Below are 16,481 nucleotides of genomic sequence, written 5' to 3'. Positions count from 1 at the left end.
AATATGTCCGTCCCTCCAGTTGAAAGAAATTAACATTTTCCTGGAGGGAAGTTTATATTTTACATTATGTCAGTTTTTGTCTATCGATGATAAAGTGCAGTTTGCAGCAATTTTTATTGTGACATATACCCAAATCATTCACGAAAATATTTCACATTCAACGCGTGTCGGGCGGGCCTGCGTCCTCTCACATGCCAGGCCTGAGTTTCAGTTCCAGTCCGACCCTGTTAATCATCTATGGTTTCCCTTCAGAGTGGAAAATGCTGAAAAATCGGAAGTTCCTGGGATCCATTTTTGAACAGAATATCAGAACCAAATCAAAACCGATGATTCAGGAAATGGACATAATGGGGTAAGTCCCAACTCTAAGGTACAAGTCTATGGCATACAGTCTGTAAAAGACGACAGAGTAGGCTGCTGTTGAGCATCGGCGGCTTCTTCTCTGATGTTCCTCGCTCATCCATGTCTTATAATACCACATTTCCCCTAGGGACACAAAGTATGACGAGCGCCACTCCTTCTGGTGATAGGTTATACCCAACAGATGGGGCAGCGCCACTCCTCGTGGTGATGGGTTATACCCAACAGATGGGGGAGCGCCACTCCTTGAGGTGATAGGTTATACCCAACAGATGGGGGAGCGCCACTCCTCGTGGTGATGGGTTATACCCAACAGATGGGTGAGCACCACTCCTCGTGGTGATGGGTTATACTCAACAGATGGGGGAAGTTGCAGAATGGCTTGTTATGGTGCAAGAACAATGTGGACATTGTTTTTTTTTTGTTGTTTTAACTATTATGTCTTTATGTTCTTTATTTTTTTCCTACAGACCCTCCCAGCTAACTCCAAGCAAGTCCGTGATCTCAGAAGTTGAAAGGTTTGGGTTACTTTGAGGTTTAATGCATGCATTTACTTTTTTTAGAATCCCATCTTACGAAAAATATAGGATATCCAACTTCTTGGACTCCAAAAATAAGGGGGCTGCAGCCTGGAAGTAACCCCGCTGCCCTTTTTAAAGAATATGCTGGTGTGGGGCAGCTACCCAGATTTTCACTGTGCAGGAGAACTGCAGCTAAGCCCATTCACTTTGCTGGATCTATGCTGTCGTTCCGCTGCACAGTGGAGGCCATGATGCCAATGTGCAGGGAATGACCGTGAAAGGGGCTGTTCCTCATTACCAGCATCAGTGCCCCTTTATTATATTAGAGATTGACCCCAACAGATCATAAATTGATGGTGTACCCTTGCATTATACTGCTGCCTTCCTTTTTTTATCAGTTCACCCGTGAAACCAGATTACATGATTGTGGCGGAACCTCCTGTAGGACACCCAAGTTTTCTGGTGGCTGAAGTCTCTTTACCTAAAGTGGTGAGAGCCTTAGATGTGGTTTAGGATTGTGACCTTTTTGTATTTCATGTGATTTCCAATAGTCTTCCTTTATTAAAAGTCTATGCCAACCTCGTGCTACCGGTCCTCCTCTGCCAACTTTTATCATCACAGCTTTGATGTGTCCACAGTAGCCAATTGCTGGCAGCTGTGACACATTTGCTGGATGATGATGATATAATTTTTTTTTTCATACCATGGTGGGTTATTTGCAAGCTGTTGGAATGAGAAAGAAGATCTCTGTAAACGACTGTCAGCAGAGAACGACTGTTCAAACCAAGCACAGACGCCCAGTGCTTCACGGCGGGACCAGTCATTTATATAAACCTCCCCCCCTGCTTGTTTCCCCTCCATCTCCACCATCACCTCTTCTTTGACAGTTCTGGCTTCATAGATCCAGACAGGAGATAGAGGGAAAACAAGCTGGTGGGAAGATGTATATATTATTATTATTATTTAATTATATAGTGCCATTGATTCCATGGTGCTGGTGCATATAAATGATGTTATAATGATGATATAAATGATGAAAGAGGCTTGTTGCAATAGTGTAGAACACGCCGCTCTTTATTTTTTCTATATTAATGCGACATTTGGAGGAATCGCACAGAAAATGCTTTAAATGTATTTATTTTTTAATTTCATTTTTCTCATGTCCATGATTCACATTGCGTTAAATGAGGCATAATGAAGATGAAGAATGTTTCAGCTAATGTAGCCTTCATCAGACAGGATAATGTAGCTTAAGGGGACCCACTTGGTTAAATATAGGGGTCAGTTCTGGTCTTCCCAAAAAGCAGATTAAGTTGTCACCACACGGGAATCTGGTGATTACTGGGTTTGCTTTTGGGGACCCCAGATTTCTTCATATAACCGAGTGGGCCTTCTGCCTAATGAAGGCTACGTTATCTGAAATTCTGGTACCATTCATTATGCCTCACTTAAAGGGGTTGTCTGGCACTTTAATATTGATGACCTATCCTAAGGATATTCCATTAGTATTAAAGTGGTGGACAACCCCTTTTAATGCAGTGTGAATCCTAAAAAATATTTTTCAGCCTTTTCTGTGAGCAGTTCCTCCACGTGTCAGATTTAATGTATGAGACGTGTGGAGCTACACAGTAACTTCTAGTTGGCCACATATCAAGATAAAAGTTTAGATTTTTGTGCACTTGTTGGTTACAACTTTCTTTCCCGTACAGAAGCGTTCAGCGACATAAGCATTCAGCGACATAAGCGTTGTTACCACGCTGGTCTTCTCTTTACAGTCTTCTGCTAGATCTCTTGTGTTGGACTTGGGTGAAGACAGAATAGTCAGACGTCCCGATTTGTATCATCTAGACGTCTTCATTCCTTACAATATCATCCAAGAACAAAGTGGAGCTCAGTTCAACAAGGACAGTAAGATGAGACAATAAAGCAAAGCTGGACATGTCTTATAGCCCATTCTGAAATCTCCTTCTTAAAGAGGTTCTCTGAGAAAATGTATAAAATAAAATTTAAAAAAATGTATACATTTATTTACCAAAAATAAATTGTTTTAATTAGGGGATAATTCTATGTGAATACTTTTATGCCCAAAAATGGCAAAAGTATTCTCGGAGTGATACCTTTATTGGCTAACCAGAAAAAAAAAATATATGCAAGCTTTCAGAGCACAGAGGCTCCTTCTTCGGGCAATATTACAAATGAATTCATAACATTTATAATCCTGCCTGAAGAAGGAGCCTGTGTGCTCTGTAAGTTTGTATGTATACAGTACAGACCAAAAGTTTGGACATACCTTCTCATTTAAAGATTTTTCTGTATTTTCATGACTATGAAAATTGTACATTCACACTGAAGGCATCAAAACTATGAATTAACATATGTGGAATTATATACTTAACAAAAAAGTGTGAAACAACTGAAAATATGTCTTATATTGTAGGTTCTTCAAAGTAGCCACCTTTTGCTTTGATGACTGCTTTGCACACTCTTGGCATTCTCTTGATGAGCTTCAAGAGGTAGTCACCGGAAATGGTCTTCCAACAATTTTGAAGGAGTTCCCAGAGATGCTTAGCACTTGTTGGCACTTTTGCCTTCACTCTGCGGTCCAGCTCACCCCAAACCATCTCGATTGGGTTCATGTCTGGTGACTTTGGAGGCCAGGTCATCTGGCGTAGCACCCCATCACTCTCCTTCTTGGTTAAATAGCCCTTACACAGCCTGGAGGTGTGTTTGGGGTCATTGTCCTGTTGAAAAATAAATGATGGTCCAACTAAACGCAAACCGGATGGAATAGCATGCTGCTGCAAGATGCTGTGGTAGCCATGCTGGTTCAGTATGCCTTCAATTTTGAATAAATCCCCAGCAGTGTCACCAGCAAAGCATCCCCCACACCATCACACCTCCTCCTCCATGCTTCACGGTGGGAACCAGGCATGTAGAGTCCATCCGTTCACCTTTTCTGCGTCGCACAAAGACAGTGGTTGGAACCAAAGATCTCAAATTTGGACTCATCAGACCAAAGCACAGATTTCCACTGGTCTAATGTCCATTCCTTGTGTTCTTTAGCCCAAACAAGTCTCTTCTGCTTGTTGCCTGTCCTTAGCAGTGGTTTCCTAGCAGCTATTTTACCATGAAGGCCTGCTGCACAAAGTCTCCTCTTAACAGTTGTTGTAGAGATGTGTTGCTGCTAGAACTCTGTGTGGCATTGACCTGGTCTCTAATCTGAGCTGCTGTTAACATGGGATTTCTGAGGCTGGTGACTCGGATAAACTTATCCTCAGAAGCAGAGGTGACTCTTGGTCTTCCTTTCCTGGGGCGGTCCTCATGTCAGCCAGTTTCTTTGTAGCGCTTGATGGTTTTTGCAACTGCACTTGGGGACAGTTTCAAAGATTGCCCAATTTTTCGCACTGACTGACCTTCATTTCTTAAAGTAATGATGGCCACTCGTTTTTCTTTACTTAGAATTTGTATTATGGCAAGAAAAAAGCAGCTAACAGTCTATTCAGTAGGACTATCAGCTGTGTATCCACCTGACTTCTGCACAACACAACTGACGGTCCCAACCCCATTTATAAGGCAAGAAATCCCACTTATTAAACCTGAAAGGGCACACCTGTGAAGTGAAAACCATTTCCAGTGACTACCTCTTGAAGCTCATCAAGAGAATGCCAAGAGTGTGCAAAGCAGTCATCAAAGCAAAAGGTGGCTACTTTGAAGAACCTAGAATATAAGACATATTTTCAGTTGTTTCACACTTTTTTGTTAAGTATATAATTCCACATGTGTTAATTCATAGTTTTGATGCCTTCAGTGTGAATGTACAATTTTCATAGTCATGAAAATACAGAAAAATCTTTAAATGAGAAGGTGTGTCCAAACTTTTGGTCTGTACTGTATATATATTTATTTATTTTTTTTTCTGGTTAGCCAATAAAGGGATCACTCCGAGAATACTTTTGCCATTTTTGGGCATAAAGGTATTTACATCAAATTTTCTGGCTAACACGATACCACAATATAAATTTGTACTGTACATCACAATTAGGGGATAATAATTGCGTATGGACATAATGGCCAACGATGTCAGCAGCCATCCATCCTAGATGGGTGAAGGTAAACTGTTTTAGACGGACATCTCTGACCTACCTGTCGGAATCAAGAACGTGCATCTATGTCATCGATTGACTGACTGATCACATCCATGAGTCAACATGCTGTAAACCTGTCATGATGAGTGAGCAGATAGGATGCTGCCCCTCACCCTGACAGGAACTTATCTATCACAACATATAGTTGCCCAGAGACATCTGAATGCATCGGCTTTCCTTTATGCCATTCATCAAACATGTCGTATATTTTGTGTATAGCGAGTCACAAGCTTCGCACTGCTCTGCGTCTTATCATTTGGTTCTATGAGCTGCAGTAAAACGTGACGTATATTCCAGGTGCTGACGATAACAATGCCGGTGCAGCCAGCATAGCGGTGGGCTCAGAAGATCAGCTTTGGAAAACGTTCCTCTTATATAGATCCAGTGGATCCTACCTACATTCGCTGCTCTTTTACATTGTATGGTTACAAGTCTATTTACACTTCAATATGACTCCAGAATAAATTTTTGTCTTTCTTATACTTGCCATATATTTTTCCCAAGGAGGGGGTTTAGGTATTGTGCTTTTTTTTTTTTTTTTAAATTTCTACTGTAATATTTCATAATATCTGTGAATAAGTCTTGAAAATAATTTGCATTGAAAAGGTTGAGATCCTCTGAATCTACAGGGATTTTTAGGAATTAAAAATCTACAGCAGTAAATCTGCAGCAAAATTTACATTTTGCACCATGTCTGGATTTAGTAGCCGCTGCCCCTTTAAATGGAATATGTCAGCAGCTTTTTGCTACCCCATTTGAGAGCAGCATAATCCGAGGCCCTGATTCCAATGATGTATCACTTACTGGGCTGCTTGGTGTTATTTTGATAAAATTGCAGGTTTTTTTTCTCATGCAGATCTCTGAATGCTGAGCTCTGTATAATAACCCCACCCACACCTCTGATTGGCCGCTTTCTGTGTACACTGTATATAAACTGCCAATCAGTGGTGGGGGGCGTGGTTGGACTACCTGGCTGCAGGTTTACTAGTCCTCTAGTGATAATCTTCTGCTAATAAAAGTGTGATTTTTATCAAAACTACAACCAGCAGCCCTGTAAGTGAGACGTCCCTAGAATCAGGGTCTTTGTCTCTACATCATGCTGCTCTCAACAACAACCAATATATAGTACATCCGACAAGGGGTCAATGTGTTAAAAAAGACCTTTATTATAACAATTTGGGTACATGGCGGCAAAGAAAAGAGCACACACACATATATATAGTAATACCATATAATAGTGAGGAGGTATAATGTAAATATTTGAATTGCAGAGACACCAGGGCTAAATAGTAGTAGCTCCAATTGTGCTAATGCATACTGATAGTACTGATAGTATATCCTAGGTCACATAGTAAAAGGATATAATCCCAAATAATAAAAGCCAATATAGGCATTCCCAAGATAATGACCTTTTGGTATATACATATCAAGGGATGTATTATATCCAAGTAGGTTAATTCCTAAGTAACAATAATGTTGTATTGGATTCATTCATACCTGGTATATATTGTCTGCACGTCTTGCAATAGCTCTGGGCTCGGTGGTCCTACTCCTAGTGTGGCGCTCACCCCATCATGCTGCTCTCAGAATAGCCAAGAAAAACCTGCTGACAGATTCCCTTTACAAATAGCTGAAATGGCTCCTAGATACCAGAGAAGGAAAACGTTATTAAAACGGTTTTGTTTCCTAAATAGAAAAGCAAATTAAACACCACTGGATAATGTGGTGTGTGAAACCGTCCATTGGATTGCTGTTTCGGGTGGGCTCAGGAGCAGAGCCCCCATCCTACACAGCTGACATCTTGCTGTAACAGCAGCGGCCAGAGCGGAGCGTCAATCACTGCTGTTTAACCATTTATATGCCGTCAATCACTGATGGCAAGTTAAATAGCGCAATCGCCGGTACGCTATGCAATGTTACTAGAATTTTTTTTTTTACTTTTCCATTTCCTTGAATTACTTGTTGTGATTTGCGGATCCATTGACTGGCCACGTGGAAGGGCTGCAGCCGATCATTCATGTCCGTAGCAGATACACATTTACATGTGTAAATAGGCCCTTATGGAAATCAATCAATAGAACGTATACCTGGATATCCAGGTTTATCCTTTGCATACATTTAAAGAGGTATAAGTCATGGCATATTACTAGGATGTCATTCTTGGGGGTCTGACAGCCTAATTTAGAAAGAAGTGGATGCATTATTTTTTTCACGCTCCCAATTTAACAATTTGAGTACAGTTGGATCTATTGTTTTTTTTATTTTTTTGCACTATGGGTGGGTGGTTGGGAGCACAGCTGTGCAGGAAAAAAAAAGCTTACAGGTTCTCAATTCCTTCATTCTTGGGATCGGTGGCGGAACCACAGGTCGGACCATCGCCAATCAAGATATTATATCCCTTCACACTCATCATTGCTCCCAATTAACAATTTGAGTACGTGCATTTTTTAGGGTATTTTTTTTAGGGTATTTTTGCGCAATGGGTGGGAGCACAACTGTGCAGGAAAAAAAGCTAATAGGTTCCCCATTTCTTCATTCTCAGAATCAGTGGATGGAACATCGCCAATCACAATATTATATCCTTCACACTAATCGTTGCTCCCAATTATCAATTTGAGTACGGTTATACCTATTGTTTTTTTAGGGTTTTTTTTTGCACTGTGGGAGGTTGGGAGCACAGCTGTGCAGGAAAAAAAAAGCTGATAGGTTCCCCATTCCTTCATTCTCAGGATCAGTGGTGGAACCAGAGGGTGGATCATCTCCAATCAAAATATTATATTATTCACAATAATCATTGCTCCTAGTTAACAATTTGAGTACGGTTGAACCCATTGTGTTTTTTTAGGGGTTTTTTTTTTTTTTGCACTATGGGTGCAAGTTATAGTAATATGTGTCACCTTAAAAAAAAAACTAATAGTGTCTCCTGATTGTTCAGACACAAATATATCTGTTGAAAATAGTCTGGTATTCACCAGTAAATTATAACTGTGGTTTTGCTGTTCCACAGTAAAAAATCTCTATTATCCTGCTTTTGGCATTTTTTGCCGCAAAGAAAAACAGTAGTAGTGTCTCCTGATTGTTCAGACACAAATATATCTGTTGAAAATAGTCTGGTATACACCACTAAATTATAACTGTGGTTTTGCTGTTCCACGGTAAAAATCTCTATTATCCTGATCTTGGCATTTTTTGCCGTAAAAAAAAACTAATAGTGTCTCCCTGATTTTTCAGACACAAATATATCTGTTGAAAATAGTCTGGTGTGGGCCCGAGAAATACAAGTGTGGTTTTGCAGTTCCACGGGTCAAATCTTTGTATTATCCACTTTTGGGCCATTTTTACCTAAAAATAAACAGTTTGAGTGTGTCGCTCAGTGTTCAGCCGCAAATATATCTATTCAAAATTTTCTGGTATACCCCAGTAAACAATAACTGTGGTTTTGCCATTCCACGGTAAAAATCTCTATTATTCACCTTTTGGTATTTTTTCTGTAAAGAAAAACAGTAATAGTTTCTCCCTGATTGTTCAGATTGTTTAAAAGAGTCGGGTGTAGGCCAGAGAAATAGAACTGTGATTTTCCTCTTCCACGGTTCTAATCTACTTTATTACCCTTTTTCCATTGATAGTGCGAGTGTAAGCTATTTTACTTACTTTACAATGGGCAAGGCGCGTGGCAAGGGACATGGAAGTGGACGTTCTGGTGATGGTACATGCAGAGGACGGGGCCGTGGCCAAGGTGAAAATGTGCCACAACCAACAGCCATATCTTCTCGCTCCCACTTCTTGACCGAATTACTAGGGAAGCACAGAACAACACCAGTATTGCGAACTGATCAGTGTGAACAGGTTATTAATTGGATAGCAGACCACCACTTCCGGTCTGTCTTCCACACGGTCAACTCTTAGTAGCCGTGAGTCTCGACCGCATACTCCTCCTCACCCTGATGCTCCTTCCTCCCACCATGCCGAGTATCGTCAGACAGCAACTGATCCCACACTTGGACACTCTGAAGAGCTGTTCACTGGTCCATTTCCAGATTTGTGCCCCTCGCCTGCTCCGCTTGAAGTGGTGGAAGAGGAGATCCCATGTAGAGATGCCCAAATATTTGAACAGCCACGGCCACAGGAAGTCAACGCTGGCAATTTGTCACAAGAGGTTGACGATGACGAAACACAATTGCCAAGAAGTGAGGAGGAGGATCGTGGTGCGCAAGTGGAAGAGGAGGAGGTGGTGGATGATCTAGTAACTGACCCAACGTGGCAGGAGGACATGCAGAGCAAGGCCAGCAGCAGACCGGGTGAGGGAGACAGAGTACCCCAACAGGCAGGAAGAAGCAGTGTGGTGGCCGCACACAGAAGGCCGGCAACAGTTCCCCGTAACACCAACACGAGGGACGTTGCCAGTACAACCTGTGGGTCTTCCAGAGTCTGGAATTTTTTTAAAGACTCTGCTGATAACCCCAAAAAGGCCATTTGTACCACCTGCCATGCCAGCATCAGCAGGGGTGACAAAACTACCAGCCTGACCACCACCAGCATGATCAGGCACATGGCAGTAAAGCACCCGACTTTGTGGGGCGAACCCCAGGGTCCACGACCAGTGTCAGCAGGTGTCACCTGTTGTGTGTGCATGGCAATCCCCTGTCCATACTGCATGCAAAGATGCCCCCTCCTCTCAGTCTTTATGGCAGACTCTCAAGTGTGTGCAAAGCAGTCATCAAAGCAAAAGGTGGCTACTTTGAAGAATCTAGAATATAAGACATATTTTCAGTTGTTTCAAACTTTTTTGTTAAGTATATAATTCCACATGTGTTAATTCATAGTTTTGATGCCTTCAGTGTGAATGTACAATTTTCATAGTCATGAAAATACAGAAAAATCTTTAAATGAGAAGGTGTGTCCAAACTTTTGGTCTGTACTGTATGTACCATCTTGACCAACTTTGAGGAGTCCACCAAGATGGTGAGTGGCGATGACTCCATCATTAGCGTCAGCATTCCACTTGTCTGTCTTTTGCAATGCTCTCTGCAGAGAATTAAAGAGGAGGCATTGCAGCCAGAGTATGATGAGATGGATCAAGAAGCCGTAGCGATCTATTACACACAGCCCAGCCTCATCTCATCCCAACGTGCATTGGGGGACAATGAGGGAGAGGAGGAGGAGGAAGAACAGGAGCTTGTATCATGCGCTGTAGGCGGTAGTACCTGTACAACTGTCATACCGTCGGTTCAGCGTGGGTGGCCTGAGGACAGGGGGGAGGAGGAGGAGGAGAGCATGGTCATTCGTCATCTTGGTGTGGACACGGAAGTCTTGCCCGTTACCAGTCTGGCGCGCATGGCTGACTTTGTTACTCTGCCTTAACCGTGACCCTCGCGTTGTCAAAATGTTGGGTGACAGTCATTACTGGTTGGTGACACTTTTAGACCCCCGCTACAAGGAGAATGTTCACTCTCTTATTCCTGAGGTGGAGAGGTCTACAAAAATGGGGCAGTACCAGAAGGCCCTTGCTGCAGAACTGTTAAAAAAAAATTCCATCTGAAGACACTAGCGGCAGAGGTCACAGTTCGTTGACCAACCAAGGCGTACAAGCGAGAGAGAGGCAACTCCAATCCAGCAGAGGCAGGGGAACACTGTCAACATTCTGGGACAGTTTTCTGAGACCTGCCCAGCTTACAGGCCCTGAGGCGCGGGGTACTCTCACAAGGAGTGGAAAGTTTCAAAAGATGGTGAGGGAGTACCTTGCCGACCGTACCAGCGTCCTCCGTGATTCCTCTGTGCCTTTTAATTATTGGGTATCCAAGCTGGACACTTGGAATGAAATCGCTCTGTACACCTTGGAGGTCCTGGCCTGCCCTGCCGCTAGCGTGTTATCGCAGCGTGTTTTTAGTGCTGCTGGGGTAATTATAACTGATAAGCGCACGCGCCTGTCAACTGACAATGCTGACAAGCTGACCCTTATCAAAATGAACAAGAGCTGGATTGGGCCAGACTTCTCATCACCACCAAATGACAGCAGAGTAACATAAAGTCAAATCCACTGTGTTATTTCGGGAGGTGTATTCAAATGCACCACTTCACACCCACACATGGGTATACGCTTCCTCATTTCGGCTGTTTTATGTTCTTCTCCTTATCCTCAGCCTCCACCACCACTATACCACCAGGGTGACCGTGGTCCGTGTTGCCATTATTGAAAGTTCCTCAGTCCTTATTTTTGTCAGCTTTTGCTTGGAAGGCATAAGCAAAGACTGTAGGAGACCCACTCCCCATTAATGGGAATAATATATTTAAAATGCTGTACTGTATGGCTCTTGTAAGGGGCATTAAAAGCGTCTTGTTAAGCTACTGCGACCTCCACCACTATTCCGAGGAGCATGAAAAGCGTCTTGTTAAGCTACTGTGACCTCCACCACTTTTCCGAGGGCCATTAAAAGCGTCTTGTTAAGCTACTGGGACGTCCACCACTTTTCCGAGGAGCATTAAAACCGTCTTGTTAATCTACTGGGACTTCCACGTCTCTTCCAAGGGGCATTCAAACCGTCTTGTTAAGCTACTGCGATCTCCACCACTTTTCCGAGGGGCATTAAAAACGTCTTGTTAAGCTAGTTGGACCTCCACGTCTCTTCCAAGGGGAATTCAAACTGTCTTGTTAAGCTACTGGGACATCCACGTCTCTTCCAAGGGGCATTCAAACCGTCTTGGTAAGCTACTGCGACCTCCACCTCTTTTTCGAGGGGCATTAAAAGCGTCTTATTAAGCTACTGGGACCTCCACCACTTTTCCGAGAAGCATTAAAACCGTCTTTCTAAGCTACTGGGACCTCCACGTCTCTTCCAAGGGGCATTAAAAGCGTCTTGTTAAGCTACTGGGACCTCCACCACTTTTCCGAGGGGCATTAAAACCGTCTTTTTAAGGTACTGGTACCTCCACGTCTCTTCCAAGGGGCATTCAAACCGTCTTGTTAAGCTACTGGGACCTTCACCACTTTTCCAAGGGGCATTCAAACAGTCATGTTAAGCTACTGCGAACTCCACCACTTTTCCAAGGGGCATTAAAACCGTCTTGTTAAGCTACTGGGACCTCCACCACTTTTCCGAGGGGCATTAAAAGCATCTTGTTAAGCTATTGGGACCTCCACCACTTTTCTGAGGAGCATTAAAACCGTCTTGTTAAGCTACTGGGACCTCCACGTCTCTTCCAAGGGGCATTCAAACAGTCTTGTTAAGCTACTTAGACCTCCACGTCTCTTCTGAGGACATTAATAGCGTCTTGTTAAGCTACTGTGACCTCCACCACTTTTCCGAGGGGCATTCAAACTGTCTTGTTAAGCTACTGGGACCTCCACGTCTCTTCCAAGGGGCATTCAAACAGTCTTGTTAAGCTACTGGGACCTCCACGTCTCTTCCAAGGGGCATTCAAAGCGTCATGTTAAGCTACTGGGACCTCCACCACTTTTCCGAGGGGCATTAAAAGCATCTTGTTAAGCTACTGGGACCTCCACCACTTTTCCGAGGAGCATTAAAACCATCTTGTTAAGCTACTGGGACCTCCACCACTTTTTCGAGGAGCATTAAAACCATCTTGTTAAGCTACTGTGACCTCCACGTCTCTTCCAAGGAGCATTCTGACCGTCTTGCTAAGCTACTGCGACCTCCACCACTTTGGCGAGGGGCATTAAAACCGACTTGTTAAGCTACTGGGACCTCCACGTCTCTTCAAAGGGGCATTCAAACCGTCTTGTTAAGCTACTGGGACCTAAACGTCTCTTCCAAGGGGCATTCAAACCGTCTTGTTAAGCTACTGAGACCTCCACCACTATTCAAAGGGGCATTAAAACCGTCTTGTTAAGCTACTGGGACCCCCACCACTTTTCCGAGGGACATTAAAACAGTCTTGTTAAGCTACTGGGACCTCCACGTCTCTTCCAAGGGGCATTCAAACCGTCTTGTTAAGCTACTGGGACCTCCACTTCTCTTCTGAGGGGCATTAAAAGCGACGTGTTAAGCAACTGTGACCTCCACCACTTTTCCGAGGGGCATTAAAACAGTCTTGTTAAGCTACTGGGACCTCAACGTCTCTTCCAAGGGGCATTCAAACCGTCTTGTTAAGCTACTGGGACCTCCATGTCTCTACCAAGGGGCATTCAAACCGTCTTGTTAAGCTACTGCGACCTCCACCACTTTTTCGAGGGGCAGTAAAAGCGTCTTATTAAGCTACTGGGTCCTCCACCACTTTTCCGAGAAGCATTAAAACCGTCTTGTTAAGCTACTGGGACCTCCACGTCTCTTCCAAGGGGCATTCAAACCATCTTGTTAAGCTCCTGGGACCTCCACGTCTCTTCCAAGGGGCATTCAAACAGTCTTGTTAAGCTACTTAGACCTCCACGTCTCTTCTGAGGACATTAATAGCGTCTTGTTAAGCTACTGTGACCTCCACCACTTTTCCGAGGGGCATTCAAACCGTCTTGTTAAGCTACTGGGACCTCCACGTCTCTTCCAAGGGGCATTCAAACAGTCTTGTTAAGCTACTGGGACCTCCACGTCTCTTCCAAGGGGCATTCAAAGCGTCATGTTAAGCTACTGGGACCTCCACCACTTTTCCGAGGGGCATTAAAAGCATCTTGTTAAGCTACTGGGACCTCCACCACTTTTCCGAGGAGCATTAAAACCATCTTGTTAAGCTACTGGGACCTCCACCACTTTTCCGAGGAGCATTAAAACCATCTTGTTAAGCTACTGTGACCTCCACGTCTCTTCCAAGGGGCATTCTGACCGTCTTGCTAAGCTACTGCGACCTCCACCACTTTGGCGAGGGGCATTAAAACCGACTTGTTAAGCTACTGGGACCTCCACGTCTCTTCAAAGGGGCATTCAAACCGTCTTGTTAAGCTACTGGGACCTAAACGTCTCTTCCAAGGGGCATTCAAACTGTCTTGTTAAGCTACTGCGACCTCCACCACTTTTCAAAGGGGCATTAAAACCGTCTTCTTAAGCTACTGGGACCTCCACCACTTTTCCGAGGGGCATTAAAACAGTCTTGTTAAGCTACTGGGACCTCCACGTCTCTTCCAAGGGGCATTCAAACCGTCTTGTTAAGCTACTGGGACCTCCACGTCTCTTCTGAGGGGCATTAAAAGCGACGTGTTAAGCTACTGTGACCTCCACCACTTTTGCGAGGGGCATTAAAACCGTCTTTTTAAGCTACTGGGACCTCAACGTCTCTTCCAAGGGGCATTCAAACCGTCTTGTTAAGCTACTGGGACCTCCACGTCTCTACCAAGGGGCATTCAAACCGTCTTGTTAAGCTACTGCGACCTCCACCACTTTTTCAAGGGGCAGTAAAAGCATCTTATTAAGCTACTGGGTCCTCCACCACTTTTCCGAGAAGCATTAAAACCGTCTTGTTAAGCTACTGGGACCTTCACGTCTCTTCCAAGGGGCATTCAAGCCGTCTTGTTAAGCTCCTGGGACCTCCACGTCTCTTCCAAGGGGCATTCAAACCATCTTGTTAAGCTACTGGGACCTCCACGTCTCTTCTGAGAGGCATTAAAAGCGTCTTTTTAAGCTACTGTGACCTCCACCACTTTTCCGAGGGGCATTAAAACCGTCTTGTTAAGCTACTGGGACCTCCATGTCTCTTCCAAGGGGCATTGAAACCGTCTTGTTAAGCTACTGGGACCTCCACCACTTATCTGCGGGGCATTAAAAGCGTCTTGTTAAGCTACTGTGACCTCCACCACTTTTTCGAGGGGCATTAAAACCGTCTTGTTAAGCTACTGGGACCTCCACGTCTCTTCCGAGGGGCATTCAAACCGTCTTGTTAAGCTACTGGGACCTCCACGTCTCTTCCAAGGGGCATTCAAACCATCTTGTTAAGCTACTGCAACCTCCACCACTTTTCCAAGGGGCATTAAAACCGTCTTGTTAAGCTACTGGGACCTCCACCACTTTTCCGAGGGGCATTGAAAGCATCTTGTTAAGCTACTGGGACCTCCACCACTTTTCTGAGGAGCATTTAAACCATCTTGTTAAGCTACTGGGACCTCCACGTCTCTTCCAAGGGGCATTCAAACCGTCTTGTTAAGCTACTGGGACCTCCACGTCTCTTCTGAGGGGCATTAAAAGCGTCTTGTTAAGCTACTGTGACCTCCACCACTTTTCCGAGGGGCATTAAAACCGTCTTGTTAAGATACTGGGACCTCCACGTCTCTTCCGAGGGGCATTCAAACCGTCTTGTTAAGCTACTGGGACCTCCACGTCTCTTCCGAGGGGCATTAAAAGCGTCTTGTTAAGCTACTGTGACCTCCACCACTTTTCCGAGGGGCATTAAAACCGTCTTGTTAAGCTACTGGGACCTCCACCACTTTTCTGAGGAGCATTAAAACCGTCTTGTTAAGCTACTGGGACCTCCACGTCTCTTCCAAGGGGCATTCAAACCGTCTTGTTAAGCTACTGGGACCTCCACGTCTCTTCTGAGGGGCATTAATAGCGTCTTGTTGAGCTACTGGGACCGCCACCACTTTTCCAAGGGGCATTAAAACCGTCTTGTTAAGCTACTGGGATCTCCACTTTTCTTCTGAGGGGCATTAAAAGCTTTTTCTTAAGCTACTGTGACCTCCACCACTTTTCCGAGGGGCATTAAAACCGTCTTGTTAAGCTACTGGGACCTCCACCACTTTACCAAGGGGTATTAACACCGTCTTGTTAAGCTACTGGGACCTCCACATCTCTTTTGAGGGGCATTAAAAGTGTCTTGTTAAACCACTCTGAACTCCACAGCTCTTCCAAGGGGCATTGATATGTTGTTTTTAATTAACTCTAACCTCCACGACTCTTCGAACGGGCATTGCATTTCCTCTTAATATAATGTTTGTAATATGCTGTACTGCATGGCTCTTGTAAGGGGCACTGCAAGTTCCTCCGTCCTAATTTTTGGCATCTTTTGCTTGGAAGGCATAAGCAAAGACTATGGGAGACCCACTCCCCAATAATGGGAATAATGTTTGTAATATGCTGTACTGCATGGCTCTTGTAAGGGGCATTGCAAGTTCCTCCGTCCTAATTTTTGGCAGCTTTTGCTTGGAAGGCATAAGGAAAGACTATGGGAGACACATTCCCAATAATGGGAATAATGTTTGTAATATCTGTACTGCATGGCTCGTGTAATGGGCATTGCTAGTTCCTCCGTCCTAATTTTTGGCAGCTTTTGCTTGGAAGGCATAAGCAAATACTATGGGAGACCCACTCCCCAATAATGGGAATAATGTTTGTACTATGCTGTACTGTATGGCTCTTGGAAGGGGCATTCAAATCGTCTGGTTAAGCTACTGGGACCTCCACGTCTTTTCCGAGGGGCATTAAAACCATCTTGTTAAGCTACTGTGACCTCCACGTCTGTTCAAAGGGACATCAAAAGTCTTCTTAAGCCACTCTGAACTCCACAGCTCTTCCTAGGG

The 16,481-nt window shown here is 44.1% G+C and overlaps 1 long non-coding RNA gene across 1 annotated transcript; it reads left to right on the top strand.

Annotated features, from left to right (window-relative positions):
- Positions 1-250: 250 nt before the first annotated feature.
- Positions 251-1,348, top strand: LOC141240121 (uncharacterized). Its single transcript, XR_012305422.1, has 3 exons — positions 251-352; positions 831-878; positions 1,280-1,348. It is a non-coding gene; the product is annotated as an uncharacterized lncRNA (long non-coding RNA).
- Positions 1,349-16,481: the final 15,133 nt, after the last annotated feature.

Source organism: Phyllobates terribilis, unplaced genomic scaffold, assembly GCF_046119375.1.
Source record: "Phyllobates terribilis strain yellow unplaced genomic scaffold, ASM4611937v1 Scaffold_789__1_contigs__length_673521, whole genome shotgun sequence".
Lineage (NCBI taxonomy): Eukaryota > Metazoa > Chordata > Amphibia > Anura > Dendrobatidae > Phyllobates > Phyllobates terribilis.
The sequence above is the reverse complement of the archived record's forward strand: the minus strand, read 5'-3'. Positions and strand labels throughout refer to the sequence as shown.